Below are 15,537 nucleotides of genomic sequence, written 5' to 3' on the forward strand. Positions count from 1 at the left end.
CCCCACGTTCACATGGGTTTCCTCCTGGTTCTCTGGTTTCCTCCCACCCAAAAACATGCTGTTAGGTTGATTGGCTACACTAAATTCCCACTAGGTGTGAATGAGTGTGTGAAGGCATGTGTGATAGACTGGTGTCCCATCCAGGTTGGATTTCCGCCTCACACTCAGTGTTCCTGGGATATGCTCCACTACAGCTCTGACCAGAATAAAGCTGAAGATGAATGAATGAATCATTTATAACTACCTTAAATAAATGTGTGTAGTTTTCTGGACCATGTTAGGAAATGGTAAAGTACACTAGGATAATGTGCCATAAACTACAATTTTAATAGTAGATTTATTCCTGATGAATCTTTATAATAAGTAGACAAAAACATTAAACCACATAAAACAGAAGGCCATATAATCTCCACAGATGAATGTGAAAACTTCTGTACTGGACATAACTTATAAACAATTATTAACAATTATTAGAGCTTCAAGCCCAACCAAATATTCTACATTTTCCTCCCAAAAATGCAAGTGACAGCATTTCAGACATCACACAAAACATCATTCACTACACTGTGTCATTGTCCAACGAGTTATTGGTAATTAAAGCTTCTCTCTTGCTGTTTGCTATTGCTCCATCTCCCTTAGTGCTGCATTTCAGCAGCATGAAGCACCCTTAATGAATGGAGGCAGCAGAAGCATGGGCTGCATAAATTGACACTAGAGTAGTGTGCCCAGTATCACCCTGCCCCCGTGGGAGCCGGGACGATGAATGTGTATGTGTGTGTGTGTGTGTGTGCGTGTGTGTGCATGTGTGCTGTTTTCCATTTTTAATATTTGCACACATTTTTTTCTTCTCTGAGAATAACAGTCCCCCGTGTGTGCACACACGCCCGAACGACAGGAACGAAACTGTTAGTTAGCTGCTCAGAAGACTCTTCCCTCGAGATGATCGGGAAAGTTTTAGAACAAATGACAAAATTTAATTTTCACCCTGATTTTCAACTGTGATGGATATTGATATTTGAAAAAAAAACGTAACACTGAAACCTGACATTTACAATTATTCTGTGAGGAAATACATGAGCACGTTATGAGAAGAGGATGAATGAAGCTGGCTAAATTCTAAATCATTTCCTGACACCTGAGATGTCATCTACTTCCGGTCTAACGACTGTCTGCCCTATCAATAACATCATCTCTGGTATTGACTTTCATATAGTAAGTCTCATGAGTTGAGTATTGTAAGGACCAGTGACATGAAAACTTTTTCTGTCCAGACAAAACAGAGGTAAAACTGTTCACGTCATTTTTCACTGTGATCCCATCCACATACACTTACACAGTGGCAGTATAAACAGAGCAACTAATGTAACACAAGGACAAGTACAGAACCATTCAATAAATGCACAGAACAGCACAGGGACATGTTCTCCCTATGTTCACATGGGTTTCCTCTGGGTTTTCTGGTTTCCTCCCACACCACAAAAACATGCCAGTAAGAGCACTGGCTATGCAAAATATGTTGTGAATGAGTGTGTTAGTAAGTGTGTGCAGGGTGCGATGATGGACGAGTGTCCCAATCAGGGTGTATTGTTTTCTTGCATAGGGAACAAAAGAAGCAGCATAACTGACCATGAAAACTGCATGTGAGGTAGATTTCCATAGGTAGCAGTATATGAACCTAGCAGCCTAAAGCAATATAGTAGATTAATAATTATACAATCAAAACTACCGGCATATTAAGGATCTGTATGCTGCTAGATCTACAGCACCAGTCTGCTGACAATGGGTGACAACTGCTGGCAGATTTTAGCTCTCATAGGCTAAGTATTTACTGCTCAAATGGAACTCCTTATGCAGAAACACTGACACATTAACCTTTATGTCACTTGATCAAACTACAGCACCTGTCTTCGCATGAGACAAGTGTTACGGCACTGCTGATGAAGCAGCAAGGACCTGAGAGAACACTCACTCGCCTTGGACATTTTCAGGAATGTATAACATTGAGATCTCACTTAGAAATGAAAATGTGTGTTTGGCCAAAAAGCTTGGTCAATTACACATCAGTGAATGACACTGATGACTACATATTCGACAAGAACAGGATGCCTTATCGTAAGCCATGTATCGTAAACACTTGGGCAATGATTGTTCTATAAAAAAGACATTTAGAGTAATAATTGGTTTATTATTATCTCAGAAAAAGCTAATTATTAAGGTTTTAACCTTGTAGAACTTTGATTGTAATATGGTCTTAAATCCATGACAGAAAATATATAAAGAAATTCTGTTTCTGATGCATGAAATTTAAAATATCCTTCACATTTTAAAATGTCTGATTACTCAAGATCAGCACAGTCCAGAAAATGTGATATTGGTCTGTTATTATTTTCTAATGACAGAAAATCTGGCTTTTTAAATACGCTGAAATGAAATTCTATGGAAACAATTATGTATACAAAATATGCACTCATTTTAACACTTGTTTCCAGAACACTTCTCTCTCTCTAATTGCTTATTATTAGCTAAACTATTACTGATCAGATGGATGTACTATCACTGAATGATTTAATAATATAGAAATATGCTAAGAGTAACAGTTTGTTTATGGTTTATTGCTGTTGTTGATACATGATATAAAATGTGAATTCAACAGTTCACCAGCAATAAAATGCAAATGTGACAAACATGCACATATTTTGCTTGAGAATTAGTTATCACGTTCACAAACCCAGTTCTGATTTCTAAAGCTGATGGGTTTTCATGACTAATATGCCATACGGCATCTATGCAGACTTTTCTGAGCTTTGTATAGCCTGCCTCATTATATGTGGAGTGTGGTGAAAGGTGTTCAATCGACTTTTTGAGGCAACTAGGAGAGCAAAGGGGAGAAAAACTAATTTACACTCGCCTACAGCCCGCAGATTCCTTTCTTCAGCTGAGAGCGCAGGCAGCGGGGTCGGGAGCTGGTGTGATCGAAACGGCGAGCCCTATGTGCACCAATAGGACGCTTCCTATGCGATTAATTGGTTTTGTTTGTAAATCGGTTCATTACAAGTTAATTGCTGTTAACGCCAGGGAAATGAGTGGCTTAAGAGAGCTTGACCTCACAGGTGAAGGTCTGGCCTGCAGAATGTGTGACGATTTCCTTATCTACCATTGTCTGGGGTCAGAAGGGGTCAGGAGAGCATTGTTGGTTTTTGTGTGTGCGAGAGGGATTTTGTCATTCACAGACACAGAGCATCCAAGATCTGAGCCTGTCTACCAAGGATTTGGATGAAAGGACAAGGAGAGCTGAGGATGGATCTATTGAAATGAAAGCACACTTCCTTCAGAGAAGGAGCCTCCCTCCCTCCTTCCTTCCCTCCATCCACTGAAAATGGCTTCGGGGCACTGGCCATATCTATGGTTCTCCCTTTTCTCGTCCTTCTGTGCTCATTAGCAAGAGTGTGATGGTAAATCCCACATATCCCTCTTTTGCCCATGTAGTATAATAGACTTTTCTCAAACATGGGCGAATGGCTGAATAAAGAAAAAAAAAACTCGACTAGAGGGAAAGAACTTCTATAATACAATATTTACTGATGACTAATCCCACGCTGAGATGCAGCACTGTCAAGAGCTTTATCTACATCTTTGCTGAAACCTGACCATGCAGTTGTTTGAAATAAAGTAAAATGTTTTGTGTCAGTTTGGGATTCTTGGCTTTCACAAAAAATATGGTGGCTTTTTTCTTTCCACCTATTGGTTTAAAAACTATTAGGTAGTTTTATTTTTCTCCATCCATTTGTATAGAAATTATTAGGTAAAATGTAGCTGCCGTAGTTAGGATCTAACAAATAAAATGCACAAATAGACAAACAAACAAAAACATCATTATATATTTAGGCCTATATTTATATGTGTATTCTATGCAAGCTATCCCACTTATTGTTTATGGCAGAGTGGAACAAATCTACTTCTCTCACCACACATCAACAAGATCCACACCTCAGGAGGAAGATGCTTGGGCCTCAAGAGAACACAACCGGCTTCTCATTATTAACCTCCTAATAGACAGGCAAAGTCTGGCCTGATTCCCACAGGCCTTCCCTGTAAATACAGTATCTGATTTGAGAAGGCCACTTGTCTCCTTCTCCTCCCTCTAGAGAACAGAGCATCAACTCAGCATCAGTGAGATCTATATAAGTGCAAGGTAAAGCAAGGTAAACACTTACAGGTAAGTTATGAAATAGTCATAGTAACAATTCCACCAGCAGAAATTGCAATTTTCAGGTTTTGGGCTGTTGCTTAACAAATGCAGATATATCTTGAGATGGCATAATGAGCTATGAATTTCATATTCTGTATCATTAATTGGTGGTTGCAAGCCATGAATTCCCGCCAAATCTCTCACTTGTGCGCACTTAGCATTGTGCAGCCAAAGGCTGTTCGCACCCATCATCTGTCCTCCCATTTTGTTTTGAAGGAGGAAATCATTTTGCAGTTTCGTCTTGTGCCATAGCAGCCCAGAAATCTGGCTTGTAACATAAACATAAAATTCCACTCTGGATTACTGAACAGTTTCCAACTGTTTGTGTTGAATGAGTCTTAGTGCACTCGTGTTTGCAAATAAAACACGGGCTCTTCAAGGTACAGCGAGTGCTGGAGACACTAATCTTCAGCACCTGCCTTGGCACTGCTCGTGGAAACCGCTTGACCTGCCTTGGCATTAACTCACAGAAATAGCTGACCCCAGGACTGGCACAGCCATATCCAATAATTAAAAATACTTCCATCATAGTACAGACACTTAATGCATATGGAACTGCATGCTAAAGTAATATATCGTTTCTTATTAGTGCTGTAGCAAATAACATATTTTACCAAACTGCATCTCCACAAAATGATGGCAAGTATTAGAAATAATTAAAACAAATTGTGTCTGATTTAAAAAATTCCCAACTTTCAGTATTCTGATTCTGTTTGGAAAACAGAAAAGTCCCTTTCCTGACCAGAATTTCATGAAACACCAAGCTAGTCCATTTACACAACCTGTAATGAACACTTTAAATCTATACTACTCACACACTATACCTCTCACACAGTTCTGGGCCAAACACCGTTCTCATGTCAAGTGAGACTATCCTTCCCTGATATAGTTTCCTTATATGTGGGTGGTATTTCTGAGAGTCCCAGCTAGACACATCTAGAAGACAAGTGCCTATTTAAATGACCTCCTGGGATAGAGGGCCCACGGTGCAAAGCCCTGTTACTGAAGGAAAATAAACACTCCAGGACCGTGTGGGACGGCCCCTCGTTCACAGTATTTATTAATTTGTTTAGAGGGCAGAGAGAGAAGAGGAGTGGGCTCTTAGGGAAGAAAAAGTAGCTGAAGGGAAAGTAATCTAAGAGGCTAATGATCTTTGGCTTTACAAATGGGTGGGAGAGAGCACTAGGTGAAATCGGATACACCCTGAATCACCCTTGAAGGTACAACAAGCTTTGTCCCACAGGAAAAAGACAAGATGGCAGTTGATGAGGGCTATTTCTTCTCAGTGGTCACAGGCACCAATGGTGGTGCAGATTCGTCTTGATACCTTAAGGTTTGATGGCTTTCTTTCCTCCGCCTGTCTTCGGAATAGTTAAAATTGTTATCAGTGTAAATTGCATATAAAGAAATATTCTTTTAGCCAGAGTTAAAGGGATCACTGCTAAAGTATTACAAAACAAGAAAACATCTGAAATCAAAGACAGCTAGCAGACATTTTGTTAATAACAGGAATCATTCGCTTATATGTGCTATCCCACATGTGGAGCAAAATAAATGCAGCTCTCCTAGCAATGGCAAGTTATATTATGCAGGGACAGGGCTTTCTTTAAACATCCTTTAAACATTTTTTTCAGCACATGGACGGCTAGTTTGGAGGGTTTGTGTTTTAAAAACATTGCCAGTTTCTTTCCCAACTGCAGGGAAATTGTGGTTTAACACATCAGGGAGCTGTCACAGGGTAAATGCTATGTGCATATTCTAATGTGCATATTTCTCGCTCACATTCTTTTGGTAGTATTCACCGCCTGTCAGTCAGTGGGGCTTTTTACTGACGTGATGCTGAGCCGCAGATTCAGTCACCATGGTAACTTTGCAAGGTCTGTGTCACTGAAAATCCATTTAAGGATCAAATTAATCGAGGGAGAAAAAAAGGTCTGTGCTGTTTGATTGCCGCTCTGCACCTTGACAAAGGCCATGGCACAGCAGTGCTGTCAGCTACTGAAGGGAATGTGTGTGGAGGCACTAAGGGAGAACATTGCCAAAGAACTGATGCTGCTACTGCATCAGTTCATCCCACAGCAATGGCTGAATTAAAAGAATAGGTCACTCGAAAGCGCTAACATTGTTTAAAAAAGGAGCTATAAGAGAAAGCAAGCTGATAGCATGGGGTGATTCACATGACTACCTTTCACCTACTGTTAGCCATGTTCACACTTTTAGAAAAATGATCCTTCAAAAACAGAAAACACAACTTCGAAATGGTCGAAAGCAACAAAAAAGGTCAATGATTGCATATATGGTCATGAAAATAGCATAATGCCTGAATATATATTAGGATGAAGCTCTGTATAATTGAGCAGCATGATTGCAGGGGAGGTTGAATGTCACACCAAAGACATGTGATGAACTTTTAATGATTAAATGCATATTAAAATGAGGACACTCTTAAAGTCCTGAAGAGGTTCCATAAGGAGAAATAGCAACCAAGCCATGCCGCATGCAAAAATTCCATCTGCACATGTATTTTAGAAGGAAGAAGTAAAAGTATATCTGATTTCTAAGATGTGCTAGTGACATCCAGGTACAGGTGCTTTCCCAGACTGTCTCATTTCAGTTTCACTGCAGGAACATCTTTTTCACAGCTGCTGTAGAACCCCTGTTATTCCCTGCATACCTGGACAAGTACAGACCATCACAAACGCTGGTGTCAGGTGTACTGCTTGCGAAGCATTCTTTACCAGAACTTACATTTTTCATAATGCTTATTCAACAGATATGTGCCCATTCCATTCATAATCAAAGGGAAAGCTTTGTTGTGACTTTTAAACACTAGCTAGCTTCCTAAAGGATACCACTTGTGGCATAAAACAAGCCCTTTTCAGATAGGACTAGTTTTACATGGGGAGGCATAATTTTTTAACATACGGCGCATGCACATGTCTGAAAAGATTACACTTTTTTGCGCTTGTTCTTCCATATAAATACACTCCAGGAAGTGGAATGAAATTTTTTATCAAGCTAGAAAATAACTAAAACTAAAATAAAACCAAATACTGTCTTAGGTTCAAATGCAAAACAGTAAAATATAAAATAGTATAGAAAGGCTTGTCAGAGAAGTGACACTTCTGAGTTCCTAGCACATGTACAGCCTACATACATGTTACGATCATGTGACTCATTAATGACCAAGCACAACTTGCATGGTCACAAGCCCTACAACAAGCGCTTATAATAAAGGTTAAAACAAATTGTTTGTAAAAATGAGGTGTATACTATACTATGCATGGTATTTTTAGGCTGACAAACATGTGTACATGGTGAAGACACCATCTCAGTGATTATACAGTGATTGTGCGAAAAAAGTTATAATTACTGCAGCTGTCCTCAGGCAACATTACATAAACGCAAAATGCCCACAAATTGTATCTTGTATAAATAGTTCATACTTAACTCTACCTTTGGAAATTCCTTAAAAATTTGAGAACTATTTGGATGGCCTACTGTGGTCTGGCCACTCTGGGTAACCTCTGGCCATATCTTCACATGGGATATGCCATGTTCCTCCAGCAGCAATCTGAACGAGTACCCCCCCATCACCCCCACTGGCCCACTGACAACCTCAGTGCTAACTGGTGACCCTACTAATGATCCTTATCACTGGTTGCCATGGACACAGGTAGCCCCCACCGCCAACTGTCATCTGTAGTGCAGATTAGACATGAACTCTATTGACCTTCGCTTCTAGCCGGACTCCGTTTATGGTCCTCCCATAACACCCCTAGTAAGACAGGGGATAACCCTTTACCTTTATCTGCCATGTTAAATATGGCAGACGGAATAATTTATGAATACATTAACTGTTTTACTTAGTTCTCAAGTGGTAGTATATGTAAATAGCATTTGTATATATCAGCTGTAGCCAAGAAACATGATTATTTATGAAGGAACCCAAATGAAGCCATTGTACAATACAGCACAAGCGAGAGATACTTAGTTTAGCTTTGTCATCCAAAAAATTGTCTTGGATCCCACTTCTCCCAAATGAGTTCCATGTTTTAATATTTTCTTGAGATCCTTACCCACAGAGGCAATTACACAGCCGACAAAGTGCAATCCAAACATACAACTGTATTCACACAACCCCTGAAAGAGAGAGTGAGAGAGAGAGAGAGAGAGAGAGAGAGAGAGAGAGAGCGATAGAGTGTGTGTGTGTGTGTGTGTGTGTTTGCTGGCCAATTACTACCACAAAAGACGAGCTCTCCTTGCATCAACAAACACACAATCCCCTTTCTTCTCATCCTCAAGCAGGTTCCAGCAAACCTGCTCCTGCGTCTGTGTTTCAGACTCAGATGAGCCCCACACAAGAGCATCCTCGGCCATCTAAGATGTCTGCCCAACGGCGCAATGACATTGGTGGGGGTGTGTTGAATGAGCATTCGGCCACTTTTGGAGCTCTATCTGTGGGCTTTATTGTGACTTTTGAAGACAGCCCTTCTTTGATGTTTTTAAGGAAAGATGAGACATGCACTGGGTAGCCAGCCTCAGGCCTGACATTAAATCTTTACATGAAGCAAAGACTACACAAAGAACAATGGTCCTTTACATTCATGATTAGAAGCCATCAGTCACTTGTTTACATTGTCTATGTACAGGTGAAAGAAGGTTTGTTGGGCCTCTTTGTCAGAAAGAAAGACAGTAACAAGGACTGAGATCAGGTTCTCTATGTGTGTGTTGTGTGTTCACATGCTCATAGGCACAGCACAGATTACAACACGCCTTCTGACATATTTGAAACATCAACTTTTTCTTCACATTTACGCCGCCCCTCTTTGTTTCCCTGTGTAGGGGTTAGTCTGCACAAGATGTGACAGCAAGACTTGAAAACATGTCAAGGTCTTAAATGATACCTGAGAGGATATAATTACACTAAAGGTGCTAATAGCATTTATCCAGTCTTGTGGAGGGACCGCCATTGAGGACCACATAATGGGTGGTGTTGCTTTGCTTAGAGCAGCATTGTTGGTGTGAAGGTGGCTGAAAAAAAGAGTGCACTAACAGGTGTGTCGACTGTGTACTGTGAGCACAGTCTTCCAAAGCAGGAATTCTTTTTCATCGTCACCTATGCATAGAACAAAGGAGGTTCTCTTTTTCCCTCCCCATGTGTTTGTTTTTCCTTTCTAATGCGCTTGGTTGGCTCCAGTTAAGCAGTGTTTTCATTGGAAAGCATGGAGGCAAATCTCCCTATTAAAGTGATGACAACAGTTTATACCCCATTGTCACTGGACTTGGTGAGCGAGTCCAAAGTTTATTTGTAGTGGCAAATGGAGGGCGATTCCCAGGACGGACTGAAGAGGCCTCCCAGTGAAAGAGGTCGGAGATAGCCAAATATTATGACTGACTGCCTCTTAAATCCCCAACCTTCTTCTAAACAGATGGATATCGCAGATGCAGAGTATATTTGAGCTGCTTTTTCGCCCCTCACAGCAGCCTGACACAAACTGTGCATTGTTGCTAAACATGTCTTTGAAACAATTACAAAAACTGATATGAGACTGAGTCATTCATGTTGCTTTGTCATACTCATATTTAAGCATGGCCAAAAACAAAGGCTGCCATTCATTAGGGACCTTGTGGTCTCTTTTGTAACAGCTTTCAGAGCCTTCAGCCTGAGAAGAGATAATTATTTGTGGTGGAGACAGACATCTCTCACAGCCGTTGTCTTGCTTTTTCCCCCTACGTTTCGTCTCAGCAGATAATTCAATCTGCTGTTAACTAGCTAAAGTTAATACCGCACACAGCCAACTGATGAATAACTCTCAGAATAGAAACTGAAACGTGTGCATTATGAGAGAAGCTGCTTAAGATTGTGAAAACTGAGTTATTCTTAAAAATAAAGAAAGAAAATTGCAAATTGGATCAACACCTCTAGAACTTCACAGCGATATCCTTAATGAAAGTTTCACATGTAATGAAAGTCAAACTTTAGTACACACATAGCTGATGTAAGGGCTAATACATTTCATTTGACTTGACAAATGAAAAAGTTATGCAAAGTTAAGGAGCCCTTAAACGACATGGAAGTGACTGCAATTTTCAGTCAGACAGAAACTCTGACAGTCAGAAGCGACTCTGCTATTTTAACATCACTTACTTTCCCTTTCCACATGGGGCATCGACCTCTTATTTGAAATGTTTTTGCGTGACAATGCTAAAGAGCACAGAAAATCAAACATGAACACTTTTTATTTGATATGTATGCTTCTGGCTGTCTGGTTTGTCCTATTTTTCTAGGCCAGCTTTGGCAATGGAGCAACGGATTATTTCGAACAACACTATTGCAAATAGACTTGTGCCTACAGTCAGGTATCAAATACCACAATACTCAGTATTACTGTTATGATGGACCCTTATGCTTATTGTTACTATCCCTGTTGGGCTCCTAGATAAAAAGCATTTTTACAAGGCTTGAGATAAAGTCTTTCTTTAGAAATCAGCATGGGGGAGGCTGGCTTCTAAAAAGTAATAATGTATCCATGTTGGCGAGGACAATCTCATAATTCTGTCCAATTGAGAAGAGCTAGTTCATTGGAAGTTTGAAAAACAAATATCAGGGATCATTTCTTAAAGTATATTATATTGTGATAGTGTCCTAAATTGTGCTAAAAAGGTTGGGCAATTATTTTGCGTTTTGCATGCTCTCCCTGTACCTGCATGGGTGTCCTCTAGCCATTCTGGTTTACTCCAACCTCCCCAAAAAATATGCTGGGAGCTGGGCTATCTACTCTAAATTACCCTGAATGTAATTTAGGTGTGTCTGTGTGTGAGATGCTCTACAGTGGACTGGTGTTCCAATCCAGAGTCCACTAATGTCCTGGGAACACTAGGGGCATGGCAGGAATATACCCTATATTCCTGCCATGCCCCTAGTGCTCCCAGGACATTAGTGGACTCTGGATCCACTTGGATAAAAGCAATTACTGAAGAGGAATAAAAGAATAAATAAAAATCTAGTACCAACACATGCCTAGTTACAAGACTGCAATACTAGTGGCACAAGACACATCCTAGGCATGCTTATTTTAAGCAATCTAAAGCAAACCTAAAACTTTAAGCAAATCAGTATTGCGAAAACAATATTAAAGCCAATGTTTCACAAAACTGGCTAAACAAAGGTAATTATCTGGAAGGTACAGGTACAGATTGTGGGAAAGGAGTTTTTCCTGTTCCTTCTTATCTCTCCATTCACACGTCTTCATTTCAGCTGAGTGCTACATGATAACCCAAACTTAACCTAAAGTTTGCACACATTCCACACAACATTTTCAGGAGAATCAGCAACTCTCTGTTGTAGGCCCTCGGCGAAGTAGCTGGTCAAATGTCAAGCCCCTCTGATGGAATGTTTTGTAAATAATGTGCAATAATGACTTTAAATACTCTCAGACAACAGTTTTACAACAGGGGTACTTTTTCTGCGAAACAAGAAGCTTTCTGGAGACGCCCGCAGGCCAAGCTTGTCATGGAGGAGTAATAGGTCTCTTAGTTCAGCCTTGGCACTTGACAATGTTGCTGCTGCATTGAATTACAAACAGCCCATGGACAAGCCCTTCTCCTCTTCAAGGATATTTAATCTGGTGATAAATTGTTTTGGAATTCAAGGCCTCATTGAACAGGCTGTGTCTGCCTTTTTCTTCCAGACAGGTTTCTCTCTGGTGTGTTCAGGTAGAGTATGAGGTTATGACAGTCGGTCTATCTGTCAAAGTTAAGCCTACTTAACAGAGAGGGCTTGAAAGAGCTAAGCAGAATTAAGGCAGACTTGGACCTCACAATACAACGCATTTATGGGGGTGGTGACAGGGTAACAATCATTAGTGCAACAATTTAGAAAAACCATTTGATTTGAGGCAGTGAACTGTCACCATTAAAACATTTTGAAAAGAAACAAGGCACAACTGACTATGTAACTTGGCTCATGCAAATAATAGCTAGCTGGACGAAGTTGGAGGAATCGAGTATAGACAGTGCACTGTTTTTTTTATATGCTTCTACCACTTTGTGAACATGATTATCAACTCTAACTTACATTCATTACTGTTCCTGTCAATTTTATACAGTATAAGTACATATATTGTGCATATATATATATATATATATATATATATATATATATATATATATATATATATGTATAGCAACATTTTATAGAGAAGACAGTCTTTAAATGGATAAATAAGTATAAATTTTTATTCAAACGCTATTTCATGTTTTGCCGTATGCTGACAGGAGTTACTATAAAAATCTCAATGAGGCTGAAGGTGTTTAAGACATGGATTAGTCTAACAGGCTGGGAACTGGCAAAACATGTCAAACTAAACCATGGTGTGAGTCACCTGATGCTGGAGAACACTGGACAGAGGGATGAGGTAGTGTATACTGTCAAATCCAAGCACTTCAGGTTCATCATCAGAGGTGCCACTCTGCTGTTTAAAATGTAAGCTAAATAATAAATATGAAATGGAGGTGCCTTCCTCAACAATGGATTCTGGCTTGTAAGAGAAATACTATCATAACTAGGTTAGCAAAGCAGTGGTATGGTAATGGTATGAAACTTTTAATGCACTTATTAATTAGTTAACAGCTGCACTTTACGATATACTGATCTATCTTGTTGTAGGGCTCAGGACTAGTATTATAGCAGCTATCATTTTTGTATGCTCACTAAATTAGGTAGCTAGATGATTTAGTAATACCCTGTTCTTTGGCAGGTTAGTTTTCAGCCAAAATTAATTGATGGTAGCTGCATTTATGTGCTAACTATATTATGCTGTTCCACTGCCAAAACAGTGCAGTGGGTGCAAATGCCATTATTTGTGTCTGTGTGGATTACTTGTAGCTTAGTACTCATGCCTGTTTTCTGCTTTGCTATAGTGTTGGGTCATGGTAAGCAGGTGTAGACAGTATAACAGGGCTACAGATTACTAACTGATTACAAAATAAAGGGTTTCAAAGTATTCACATACTTTATTTGGAAATGCAGCATGATGTGGCCTAAATGTAAAAGTTCTAACACTGCATCCAAGATGTGCCTTACTTGGAATGGAATATCTGCAATATTTTACCGCATTAACCTAGCCATTCCACAGTTGCAACTGAATTGTTAAATATATATTGGTTAAAACTATCACACAGCTCAAAAACATTAAGGTGGCACTTTTGAATGGACATGGCACCCATGTATACATCCAACTTGACAGTGGAGTCTGTACATTTTTTCTGATCACAACAATGCACTCTATAATGCTTAGCTGCAAATCCCTATTAATCAGGAACAGAATTTGTTGTCAAAGGTAGATAAGCAATGAACAGTCTCAACAGCGGTTTTATTAGGGTTTTTCCATTATTTTGCAGGAGACATTTGGGTGGCGTGAGACAGTACCCAAAAGCTAGCCATCCTTCATAAGTGAAGTGAAGTGAAGCGACGTGTAGCCAAGAATGGTGACCCATACTCAGAATTTGTGCTCTGCATTTAACCCATCCAAGTGCACACACAGTAGGGAACACACACCCAGAGCAGTGTGCAGCCTTTTTTGCTGCAGTGCCCAGGGGGTGTGGTGACTTACTCAAGGGTCTCACCTCAGTCATGGTATTGAGGGTAGGAGAGGGCGCTGGTCATTCACTCCCCCCCACCTACAATCCCTGCCAGACCTGAGACTCGAGCCCACGACCTTCAGGGTCACCTTCGGGTTACAAGTCCAAGACTCTAACCATTAGGCCACAACTAATTCGATTGGAGTGATGATTCTGATGATAGCTACTTCCTGAAACCTACTGCTCTGAGAAGGAAACACAGTGAGACTGAGTATTCATACTACAGATAAGCAGAGCAACAGTACTCGTCCACAAATAAGGAAAAAATATTGATGTGTGGATAGCTGTGTGTGTGTCTTGTGACATGAAACTCTGGCACAAAAAGCAACGACAAAGTTTGCAAAGTTGAGAGATGATCAACTGGCTCTGCCACTATTGTCAGCAGATAAAGCGGGGATGCAAGGGATGACCTGGCCAAGTTGCAGAGTCGAGCCAGCAGAATAGCATCGCTCTCACCAGATGGACGGCAAGCGAAAAAGACGAAGAGAGCACAGTTGAGCCAGGGCAGTATGGCTACAGAAAGGGCCATGTGGTTGAGGCACGATAGGGCAGGACAAGAACTTCACTCATTTGCCAGACTTTCTCTTCTCTCATGCTCCAATCATAGGAGTGAAAGTGAATCGTGGAATCAAAAGCGCGTTCCATTTTAACAGCCCGTTGCTCAGACTTCGGCTTCACATGGACAAACAGGCTTAAAAATTGAGGGGAGTTCTGTGTAGTAGTATATTAGGCCACTTTTCTTGTCATTATCTTAATTAAGCCTGGGTGGAACAGAGGGATTCTGTGTCTTTAAACACAAGTGCAATAAGCCAAAACATATGAGGCAAAAATAATATTCACATTGCTGCTGTAAATTTGCAGCTCATTAGTGGTGAGCAAGTGAAGTGACCATCCTGGCATGTGATGACCTTGGATAATTTCAAGTGTGGGGCTTTTGGTTAATATTTCATCATTTGTTACCAGACAGATTGGTGGTCCCTTGTCCCCCCTGGCTGCGTGTCAATGTTGTAATTCCTTGCTTGTGCGGTTGAGTAATTCTTTGAGTTTGAAAACAGATGTCAAAACAGTAACAATGGCATGACACAGTTTGCTATCCTTTTAAGCCAACTCAACTGCTTGCACCGAAAGCGTTTGGCAAACTTTATGACGAGCGGACACAGGATAGAGGCTGCAGTGCTTTTACGAGCCTACTTTAGCAGCTTTCAAAAATACTTGGCATTTACACTGGCATTTAGATTTATATATTTATTTCACTTGTGTGCAATAACATTATGTGCAGGATGCAAATTTGGTTAGTTCTTACGAAGCCATGACATTTTGAAATGTGAAATAAATTGATATGGTTCAATTAAATTCTAACTGTTAAACAGGGAGGGGGAAAGTATAGCCAGCTTTCACTGGGGCCAAAATTGCTTTGTACTTTGCATTTCTATTTAATTACGGCAGCTTGAGTGTTAGGCGATAACAGTGAGACCCTCTTGTGCCTCGGCGTAATGCTTGATGGTCTGAAATTGTGTTGGAGGGAAGATGACGTCTGTAAAAAGCCTCGTACTGCTGCGCAAAAAGCATGCCAGGAGCCACCTGGAATGTAAGAGTTCAAGTGAGTGACTGTGGAATATATTCAATATCGTGTTATAGATCTC

The sequence above is a fragment of the Pangasianodon hypophthalmus genome, chromosome 10, assembly GCF_027358585.1.
Source record: "Pangasianodon hypophthalmus isolate fPanHyp1 chromosome 10, fPanHyp1.pri, whole genome shotgun sequence".
NCBI classification, from domain to species: domain Eukaryota; kingdom Metazoa; phylum Chordata; class Actinopteri; order Siluriformes; family Pangasiidae; genus Pangasianodon; species Pangasianodon hypophthalmus.